Genomic DNA, 11,684 nt, shown 5'->3' on the forward strand with positions numbered 1-11,684 from the left:
CATTACTGAGAGGGCCTAGAGATACCTCTCCAACAATCGGAGTGACAAATCCTAATCTTGATCTATGCCAACTCAACAAGTACCATCGGAGACACCTATAGAGCACCTTTATAATCACCCATTTACGTTGTGATGTTTGGTAGCACACAAAGTGTTCCTCCGGTATTCGGGAGTTGCATAATCTCATAGTCATAGGAACATGTATAAGTCATGAAGAAAGCAATAGCAACAAACTAAACGATCACTGTGCTAAGCTAACGGATGGGTCAAGTCAATCACATCATTCCCTAATGATGTGATCCCGTTAATCAAATGACAACTCATGCCTATGGCTAGGAAACTTAACCATCTTTGATTCAATGAGCTAGTCAAGTAGAGGCATACTAGTGACACTTTGTTTGTCTATGTATTCACACATGTACTAAGTTTCCGGTTAATACAATTCTAGCATGAATAATAAACATTTATCATGATATAAGGAAATATAAATAACAACTTTATTATTGCCTCTAGGGCATATTTCCTTCAGTCTCCCACTTGCACTAGAGTCAATAATCTAGTTCACATTGTCATGTGATTTAACATCAATAGTTCACATCTTTATGTGATTAGTTCACATCTCCATGTGACTAACACCCAAAGGGTTTACTAGAGTCGATAATGTAGTTCAGATCGCTATGTGATTAACACCCAAAGAGTGATCATGTTTTGCTTGTGAGAGAAATTTAGTCAACGGGCCTGCCACATTCAGAGCCGTATGTATTTTGCAAATTTTCTATGTCTATAATGCTTTGCACGGAGCTACTCTAGCTAATTGCTCCCACTTTTAATATGTATCTAGATCGAGACTTAGAGTCATCCAGATCGGTGTCAAAGCTTGCATCGACGTAACTCTTTACGACGAACTCTTCGTCACCTCCATAACCGAGAAACATTTCCTTATTCCACTATGGATATTTTTGACCGCTGTCCAGTGATCTACTCCTGGATCACTATTGTACCCTGTTGACAAACTTATGGTGAGGTACACAATAGGTCTGGTACACATCATAGCATACTTTGTAGAACCTATGACTGAGGCATAGGGAATGACTTTTCATTCTCTTTCTATTTTCTGCCGTGGTCGGGTTTTGAGTCTTTACTCAACTTCACACCTTGCAACACAGGCAAGAACTCCTTCTTTGACTATTCCATTTTGAACTACTTCAAAATCCTGTCAAGGTATGTACTCATTGAAAAAAAACTTATCAAGCGTCTTGATCTATCTCTATAGATCTTTATGCTCAATGTGTAAGCAGCTTCATCGAGGTCTTTCTTTGAAAAATTCTTTTCAAACACTCCTTTATGCTTTCCATAAAATTCTACAACAATATGTCATTCACATATACTTATCAGAAATGTTGTAGTGCTCCCACTCACTTTCTTGTAAATACAGGCTTCACCGCAAGTCTGTATAACACCATATGTTTTGATCACTTTATCAAAGCATATATTCCAACTCCGAGATGCTTGCACCAGTCCATAGATGGATCGCTGGAGCTTGATCACTTTGTTAGCACCTTTAGGATTGACAAAACCTTCTGGTTGCATCATATACAACTCTTCTTTAAGAAATCGACTAAGGAATGCAGTCATCCATTTTCCAGATTTCATAAAATGCGGCAACTGCTAACATGATTCAGACAGACTTAAGCATCGCTACGGGTGAGAAAGTCTCATCGTAGTCAACCCCTTGAACTTGTCGAAAACCTTTTGCAACAAGTCGAGCTTTGTAGACAGTAACACTACTATCAGCGTCTGTCTTCCTCTCGAAGATCCATTTATTCTTAATGACTCACCGATCATCGGGCAAGTCAATCAAAGTCCACACTTTGTTCTCACACATGGATCCCATCTCAGATTTCATGGCCTCAAGCCATTTTGCGGAATCTGGGCTCATCATCGCTTCCTCATAGTTCGTAGGTTCGTCATGGTCAAATAACATGACTTCCAGAAAGGATTACCGTACCACTCTGGTGCGGACCATACTCTGGTTGTCCTACGTGGTTCAGTAGTAACTTGATCTGAAGTTTCATGATCATCATCATTAGCTTCCTCACTAATTGGTGTAGTGATCACTAGAACTGATCTCTGTGATGAACTACCTTCCAATTCGGGAGAAGGTACAATTACCTTATCAAGTTCTACATTCCTCCCACTCACTTCTTTCGAGAGAAACTTCTTCTCTAGAAAGGATCCACTTTTAGCAACAAAATATCTTGCCTTCGGATCTGTGATAGAAGGTGTACCCAACAGTTTCTTTTGGGTATCCTATGAAGACGCACTACTCTGATTTGGGTTCGAGCTTATCAGTTTGAAACTTTTTCACATAAGCAAACCCCAAACTTTAAGAAATGACAGCTTTGGTTTCTTGCCAAACCATAGTTCATATGGTGTCATCTCAACGGATTTAGATGGTGCCCTATTTAACGTGAATGCAACTGTCTCTAATGCATAACCCCAAAACGATAGCGGTAATCAGTAAGAAACATCATAGATCGCACCATATCTAATAAAATGCGATTACGACGTTCGGACACGCCATTACGCTATGGTGTTCCGGGTGACGTGAGTTGCGAAACTATTCCGCATTGTTTCAAATGTAGACCAAACTCGTAACTCAAATATTTGTCTCCGCGATCAGATCGTAGAAACTTTATTTTCTTGTTATGATGATTTTCCACTTCACTCTGAAATTCTTTGAACTTTTTAAATGTTTCAGACTTATGTTTCATCAAGTAGATATACCCATATCTGCTCAAATCATCTGTGAAGGTCAGAAAATAACAATACCCGCCGCGAGTCTCAACACTCATCAGACCGCATACATCAGTATGTATTATTTCCAATAAGTCAGTTGCTCGCTCCATTGTTCTGGAGAATGGAGTCTTAGTCATCTTGCCTATGAGGCATGGTTCGCAAGCATCAAGTGATTCCAAAAGCCCATCAGCATGGATTTTCTTCATGCGCTTTACAGCAATATGACCTAAACGGCAGTGCCACAAATAAGTTGCACTATCATTTTTAACTTTGCATCTTTTGGCTTCAATATTATGAATATGTGTATTACTACGATCGAGATTCAGTAAACCATTTATATTGAGTGTATGACCATAGAAGGTTTTATTCATGTAAATAGAATAACAATTATTCTTTGACTTAAATGAATAACCGTATTGCAATAATGATCAAATCATATTCATGCTCAATGCAAATACCAAATAACATTTATTTAGGTTTAACATTAATCCCAAAATTATAGGGAGTGTGCGATGATGATCATATCAATCTTGGAACCACTTCCAACACACATCGTCACTTCACCCTTAACTAGTCTATGTTCATGCTGCAACTCATGTTTCGAGTTAGTACTCTTTAGTGACTGAACCAGTATTAAAATACCGAGGGGTTGCTATGAACACTAGTAAAGTACACATCAATAACATGTATATCAAATATACCTTTGTTCACTTTGCCATCCTTCTTATCCGCCAAATATCTAGGGCAGTTCCACTTCTAGTGACCATTTCCTTTGTAGTAGAAGCACTCAGTTTCAGGCTTGGGTCTAGCTTTAGGCTTCTTCATGGGAGTGGCAACTTGCTTGCCATTCTTCTTGAAGTTCCCTTTCTTTCCCTTGCCCTTTTACTTGAAACTAGTGGTCTTGTCAACCATCAACACTTGATGTTTTTCTTGATTTCTACCTTCGTCGATTTTAGCATCACGAAGAGCTTGAGAATCGTTTCCGTTATCCCTTGCATATTATAGTTCATCACGAAGTTCTAGTAACTTGGTGATAGTGACTAGAGAACTCTGTCAAACACTATCTTATCTGGAAGATTAACTCCCACTTGATTCAAGTGATTGTACTACTCAGACATTCTAAGCACATGCTCACTAGCTGAGCTATTCTCCTCCATCTTCTAGGCAAAGTACTTGTCAGAGGTCTCAAACCTCTCGACTCGGGCATGAGTCTGAAATACCAATTCCAGCTCTTGGAACATCTTATATGCTCCGTGGCATCCAAAACATTTTTGAAGTCCCGGTTCTAAGCTGTAAAGCATGGTGCACTAAACTATTAAGTAGTCATCATACCGAGCTTTGTCAAACGTTCATAACGTGTGCATATGCTTCTGCAATAGGTCTGTCACCTAGTGGTGCATCAAGGACATAATTTTTCTGTGCAGCAATGAGGATAATCCTCAGATCACGGATCCAATCCGCATCATTGCTACTAACATCTTTAACCTTAGTTTTTCTCTCAGAACATATCAAAAATAAACGGAGAGCTACATCGCGAGCTATTGATCTACAACATAGATATGCAAATACTATCAGGACTAAGTTCATGATAAATTTAAGTTCAATTAATCATATTACTTAAGAACTCCCACTTAGATAGACATCCCTCTAATCATCTAAGTGATCACGTGATCCATATCAACTAAACCATGTCCGATCATCATGTGAGATGGATTAGTTTTCAATGGTGAACATCACTATGTTGATCATATCTACTATATGATTCACGCTCGACCTTTCGGTCTCAGTGTTCCGAGGCCATATCTGCATATGCTAGGCTCGTCAAGTTTAACCTGAGTATTTCTGCGTGTGCAAAACTGTCTTGCACCCGTTGTATATGAACGTAGAGCTTATCACACCCGATCATCACATGGTGTCTCGGCACAACGAACTTTGGCAACGATGCATACTCAGGGAGAACACTTGTACCTTGAAATTTAGTGAGAGATCATCTTATAATGCTATTGCCGAACTAAGCAAAAATAAGATGTATAAAAGATAAACATCACATGCAATCCGAATATGTGACATGATATGGCCATCATCATCTTGTGCTTTTGATCTCATCTCCAAAGTACTGTCATGATCTCCATTTTTACCGGCATGACACCATGATCTCCATCATCTTGATCTTTTATCAACGTGTCGTCACATGGTCATCTCACCAGCTATTGCTTTTGCAACTATTGCTATCGCATAGCGATAAAGTAAAGCAATTACATGGCACTTGCATCTTATGCAATAAAGAGACAACCATAAGGCTTCTGCCAATTGCCGACAACTTCAACAAAACATGATCATCTCATACAACAACTTATATCTCATCACGTCTTGACCATATCACATCACAACATGCCCTGCAAAAACAAGTTAGATGTCCTCTACTTTGTTGTTGCAAGTTTTACGTGGCTGCTACGGGCTGAGCAAGAACCGTTCTTACCTACACATCAAAAAACCACAATGCGGTATAGTGATTGCTTTTTTATCTTCAGACATAACCCTGTTCATTGAATCAGATTCAACTAAAGCTAGAGAAACATACACCCACTAGCCACCTGTGTGCGAAGCACGTCGGTAGAACCAGTCTCGCGTAAGCGTACACGTAATGTCGGTGTGGGCTGCTTCATCCAACAATGCCGCTGAATCAAGAATAAACTAGTCACGGCAAGCAATATGTATATACCCACACCCACAACTCCTTTGTTTTCTACTCATGCATATAACATCTACGCATAAACCTGGCTCGGATGCCACTGTTGGGGAACGTGGTAATTTCAAAAAAAATCCTACGCACACGCAAGATCATGGTGATGCATAGCAATGAGAGAGGACAGTATCGTCCACGTACCCTTGTAGGCCATAAGCGGAAGAGTTATGAGAACGCAGTTGATGTAGTCGTACGTCTTCACGGTCCGACCGATCCAAGTACTGAACGTACGACACCTCCGAGTTCAGCACACATTCAGCTCAATGACGCCCCACGAACTCCGATCCAGCAGAGCTTCATGGGAGAGTTTCGTCAGCATGACAGCGTGATGACGGTGATGATGTTGCTACCGACGCAGGGCTTCGCCTAAGCACCGCTACGATATGATCGAGGTGGATTATGGTGGAGGGGGGCACCGCACACGGCTAAGGGATCAATGATCAACTTGTGTGTCTATGGGGTGCCCCCTGGCCACATATATAAAGGAGTGGAGGAGGGGGGAGGGTCGACCCTCCTATGGCGCGCCCTGGGAAGTCCTACTCCCACCGGGAGTAGGATTCCCCCTTCCATGTAGTAGGAGTAGGAGAGAAGAAAAGGGAAAAGAGAATAGATGGAAGGAGGGGGCGCCGCCCCTCCCCTAGTCAAATTCGGACTAGGCCTTGGGGGGCACGCAACCTCCTCTCTCTCTTTCCCCTAAAGCCCAATAAGGCCCATATACTCCACGGCGAATTCCCGTAACTCTCCGGTACTCCAAAAAAGACCCGAATCACTCGGAACCTTTCCGATGTCCGAATATAGTCGTCTAATATATCGATCTTTACATCTCGACCATTTCGAGACTCCTCGTCATGTCCCCAATCTCATCCGGGACTCTGAAATACCTTCGGTACATCAAAACACATAAACTCATAATACCGATCGTCACCGAACGTTAAGCGTGCGGACCCTACGGGTTCGAGAACTATGTAGACATGACCGAGACTCGTCTCTGGTCAATAACCAATAGCAGAACCTGGATGCTCATATTGGTTCCTACATATTCTACGAAGATCTTTATCGGTCAAACCACATAACAACATAGGTTGTTCCCTTTGTCATCGGTATGTTACTTGCCCAATATTCGATCGTCGGTATCTCAATACCTAGTTCAATCTCGTTACTGGCAAGTCTATTTACTCGTTCCGTAATGCATCATCCCACAACTAACTCATTAGTTACATTGCTTGCAAGTCTTATATTGATGTGCATTACCGAGAGGGCCCAGAGATACCTCTCCGACAATCGGAGTGAAAAATCCTAATCTTGATCTATGCCAACTCAACAAGTACCATCGGAGACACCTGTAGAGCACCTTTATAATCACCCAGTTACGTTGTGACGTTTGGTAGCACACAAAGTGTTCCTTCGGTATTCGGGAGTTGCATAATCTCATAGTCATAGGAACATGTATAAGTCATGAAGAAAGCAATATCAACAAATTAAACGATCATCATGCTAAGCTAACGAATGGGTCAAGTCAATTACATCATTCCCTAATGATGTGATCCTGTTAATCAAATGACAACTCATGTCTATGGCTAGGAAACTTAATCATCTTTGATTCAACGAGCTAGTCAAGTAGAGGCATACTAGTGACACTTTGTTTCTCTATGTATTCACACATGTACTAAGTTTCCGGTTAATACAATTCTAGCATGAATAATAAACATTTATCATGATATAAGGAAATATAAATAACAACTTTATTATTGCCTCTAGGGCATATTTCCTACATCTTTGCCCCGTATGTTGAAACAAAATTTTTATGTAATATCATGTTTAGTTAAAAAAATTCTCCTCCTGTGCGGCCGTGTTATGTGAAATCTGAGAGTTGGCCAGTCGTCGGATTCTGCCCCCACGTAGAAAAACAGGGGTGTTCGGGATGTAATCTAAACACTCTTGATCCAATTGTTTGGTCCTTGAAGGAGGTGTTTAGCGCGACGAACCGGGCAACCGGACTATGCGGCATTAGCACTCTCACTTAGCCATAGGAGTTTGACAAATAGAAATATAGGCGCAGCCCCTAGTATCCGGACTAGGATGCTATAAACACTTGATCGGGTAAGTACCAATCCTTCGCGTAATGCGGAAAAAATCTCTAAGGATTTTAAGACCTCCGAAGAGCTGACCAGCTCTCGCCGCATCATGACAGTCAGTTTTCGGCTTTTCTCTACCGAGGTTCTCACTTGGATAAATCAGGGCACAATCGCAGTAGTTCTCCCTTTACTACCCTAGCCGATACAACGGAACGTAAGGTAGTAAGCACAGGAGCCGGGCAACCCAGCTATTGACCAAAGACATGATTCAGAGCCAATGCATATAGTGCTAAATTCGGGGTGCCAAACTGTACTGTGAAAGTGTTCGGACTTTTGTTGCCATGTTGTGGGCGCTATGAAGCCCCTGGCAAATTGAAACGTACCAGAGTGTACGGGTGTTATCTGTTAGAGTTAGCAGAAAAAGAAAAGATAAGAAGGAAGAAAAAGAAGAACAAGTGGTGAGCTGGAGCCGTAAAAATTTGGGCCACAACCTGCTTCTATTATAATGTCATTGTTGTGTTAAAGCGCATTTATACAAGTAGTGCGATAAGCATAAGGCTATTTACTATGCCTTAACCAAGAGAGAGCTGCGTGTGGGTCCTGAAAATAGGTAGAGGGGTTGTTAAAGAGACCACCTAAAGATTCCCCAATACGTCTATGCTTCTTGTCGCCTTGGTATTTTTATCCTTCGAAAAGAATAGATGGTCAAGCCATCAGAAAGGGCCTGTGAAAAAAGGAAATAGTGAAATTAGGTGTGTCCGGAGCGGTCGAGCCGTATTGCGGAACACAAGCTGGTTATGCCTCCGCCCGTGCCCATGGTATTTTTAGTGCGTAATTATGTACGCACGGTACAGTTGCCGCCACTTGGTCAGGACTGGGACGGAGGCTAAATTGCTAGTCGAGCTCCTGACGAGCCGAGCTGTCCTTCTACGGAATAGTTCAGACTCTCTTGACAGTGTCCGGGGGGTCGGCCGCTGAATTGAGTTTCTGCCTGAAAAGGCCACCCTGTACCTCTGCCACTAAGGCAGCAATGTGCTCCTCGGTGCGGAGGGAGCGTTTCGTGTTTCCATTGACTGTTATGACACCGCATGGTCCAGGCATATTGAGCTTGAGATAAGCGTAGTGTGGCACCGCATTGAATCGAGCAAATGCGGTTCGTCTGAGCAGTGCGTGCTAGCCACTGCGAAAGGGGACGATGTCGAAGATTAACTCCTTGCTTCGGAAGTTGTCCGGAGATCCGAAGACAACCTCTAGTGTGATTAAGCCCGTGCAGTAGGCCTCCACGCCCGGTATGACTCCTTTAAAGGTAGTCTTTGTGGGCTTGATCCGCGATGGGTTCATGCCCATTTTGCGCATTGTATCCTGATAGAGCAAATTAAGGCTGCTGCCACCGTTCATCAGGACTCACGTTAGGTGGAACTCATCAATTATTGGGTCCAGGACTAGTGCGGCTGAACTGCCGTGACGAATACTAGTCGGATGATCCCGCGATCAAAAGTGATCGGGCATGACGACCATGGATTAAATTTTGGGGTGACTCGCTCTATCGTGTAGACGTCCCTAAGCGCGCGCTTGCGCTCCCTCTTGGGGATGTGGGTAGCGTATATCATGTTCACCGTTTTGACCTGAGGGGGAAACTTCTTCTACCCCCTGTGTTCGGCGGCCGGGGCTCCTCGTCGTCGTCTTCGCTTTGCGATCCCTTATCCTTGTTTTCGGTGTTTAACTTGCCGGCCTGTTTAAAAACCCAACAATCTCTATTGGTATGATTGGGTGGTTTGTCTGGGGTGCCATGAATATGGCACAGACGATCAAGTATGCAGTCCAAGCTAGATGGGCCGGAATTGTTCTTTTTGAACGGCTTTTCCCGCTGACCGGACTTAGAGCCACTGAATCCGGCATTGACCGTCGTATCCTCAGTGTTGTCATTGTTGTTTTGACGCTTGTATCTATTGCGTTGAGACTTGTCGTTGCTATTTTTAGCTTCAAGGGTGCTGGCATTGCTTGCATTGTTTTTTCTATGGGCCAGCCAACTATCCTCGCCCGCACAAAAGCGGGTCATGAGTGCCGTGAGGCCCGCCATGAACTTTGGTTTCTCTTGGCCGAGGTGACGGGCGAGCCATTCGTCGCGGATGCTGTGTTTAAAGGCTGCTAGGGCTTCAGCATCCGGACAGTCGATGATCTGGTTCTTTTTAGTTAGGAACCTAGTCCAGAATTTTTTGGCGGACTCTCCGGGCTGTTGAACTATATGGCTTAAGTCATCAGCGTCCGGAGGTTGAACATATGTACCTTGGAAGTTATCAAGGAAGGCTTCTTCCAAGTCCTCCCAGCTGCCGATGGAATTTTCGGGCAGGCTGTTCAACCAGTGCCGGGCTGGTCCTTTGAGTTTTAGGGGGAGGTATTTCATGGCATGAAGGTCATCGCCGCGGGCCATATAAATATGGAGGATGAAGTCTTCGATCCATATCGCGGGGTCTGTGGTTCCATCGTATGATTCTATATTCACGGGTTTGAACCCTTCTGGGAATTCATGTTCCATGACTTCGTCGGTGAAGCAATGAGGGTGTGCGGCACCTCTATATCGGGTCGTATCGCGACGTAGCTCTGATGGAGTCCGTCTGCGGCTTTCAGCCCGCACATGACTGGGTTTGTCATGTCCGAATAGATGGCCGTCGTCGCGTGTCGGGGCACGTCCTCGCGATCCGTAGATCGATCTGGTATGTCCTGCTTTATTATTCAGGTCATGTCGAAGGTCATATGTATGACCGTGAGCTGATTTACCTCTGCCTTTGCGATGAGGCGGGGCGGGCTGGTATTCGGCTTGAGTTGTCGCTTTATCCCGACCATGTGGTGGTCGGTCAGCCGCATTGTGCGATGGTGGTATGTGTTCCAGCACCTCGTCATCGAACTGAGGTAGCAATTTGCACTTCGGGTAGCTTTTGGCTGGGCGCTTGAGGCCGTATTCTTCGGCTGCTAGGACATTGGTCCATTTATCGTTGAGTAGATCTTGGTCAGCTTGAAGCTGCTGCTGCTTCTTCTTCAGGCTCCTTGCAGTGGCTATTAGCTGGCACTTGAAGCGCTCCTGCTCAAGAGGTTCCTCAGGCACGATGAAATCCTCAGTGCCGAGGCTTGCCTCATCCTCGGATAGCGGAAGATAACTACCGTCCTTCGAGTCTTCGTGCGTGGCCTGTTTACCAGGGCTAACTTTCCCATCCTCCTGTTCATCCTGTTTAGGGGCTGCGTCAACGGGGTCTTCGTTGTCTTCGGCACCTTCCGGAGTGTTGTCTTCTTCTGTGCCAGTGTTGTTGTCTCTAGTGCGGCGTGACTTAGAGCAGCACCGCTGACGCCAGTGCTTTGATTATATCTCGGAAGGTTTATCCTCAGCTGGATCTTCCTTGTCATCGCCGCTATTCTCCTTTGGTGCATCCACCATGTATACATCATACGATGAAGTGGTCGTCCAGTGTCCGGTGAACGACGGGTTCTGGGCCTCTTCTTCTCCGGCATCGTCGTCCATACCGTCGATGTCATCGGAGCTGTAATCAAGCATGTCAGTTAAGTCTTCGATAGTGGCTATGAAGTGGGCGATGGATGGGAATTGAAATTCTCCATCAGCAGCCTCCGGTTCGAGCCGGACACAATCCGGTTGTGAGCCTCCCACTACAGATAGTGCTCTTAACGAGTTTAACACGTCGCCCAGGGGCGAGTGCCGAAAGATGTTCGCGACGCTGAATTCGGCGATCGATGACCGATCATGCTCGACATGCGCGGATGCACATAGTTTGGAACTTATAACCGGAAACGAGTTCGTAGCTCTGGTGACACAGATGTTAGTTGAAGTTAAGTCTGTGTGCAGCTCCAACGCCGTGGGGTCCGCGGCTTCCGTGACGGGGTTGAGCTTCCTGTCCTCGGATGGCGCGACCTGCTCCGAATCTAAGGCCGGAGCGGTTTCAGGTGCAATTTCCTGGGCATGGCCCGATGACAGATCTGTCATGTTCATCATGGTGGCTGGGAGCGACTGTCGTGGTCTCGAATCTGCCAAAGATCAAGTCTCCACGAATATCTCT

The sequence above is a fragment of the Triticum urartu genome, chromosome 1A, assembly GCF_056163025.1.
Source record: "Triticum urartu cultivar PI428250 chromosome 1A, HENAU_Tu73, whole genome shotgun sequence".
NCBI classification, from domain to species: domain Eukaryota; kingdom Viridiplantae; phylum Streptophyta; class Magnoliopsida; order Poales; family Poaceae; genus Triticum; species Triticum urartu.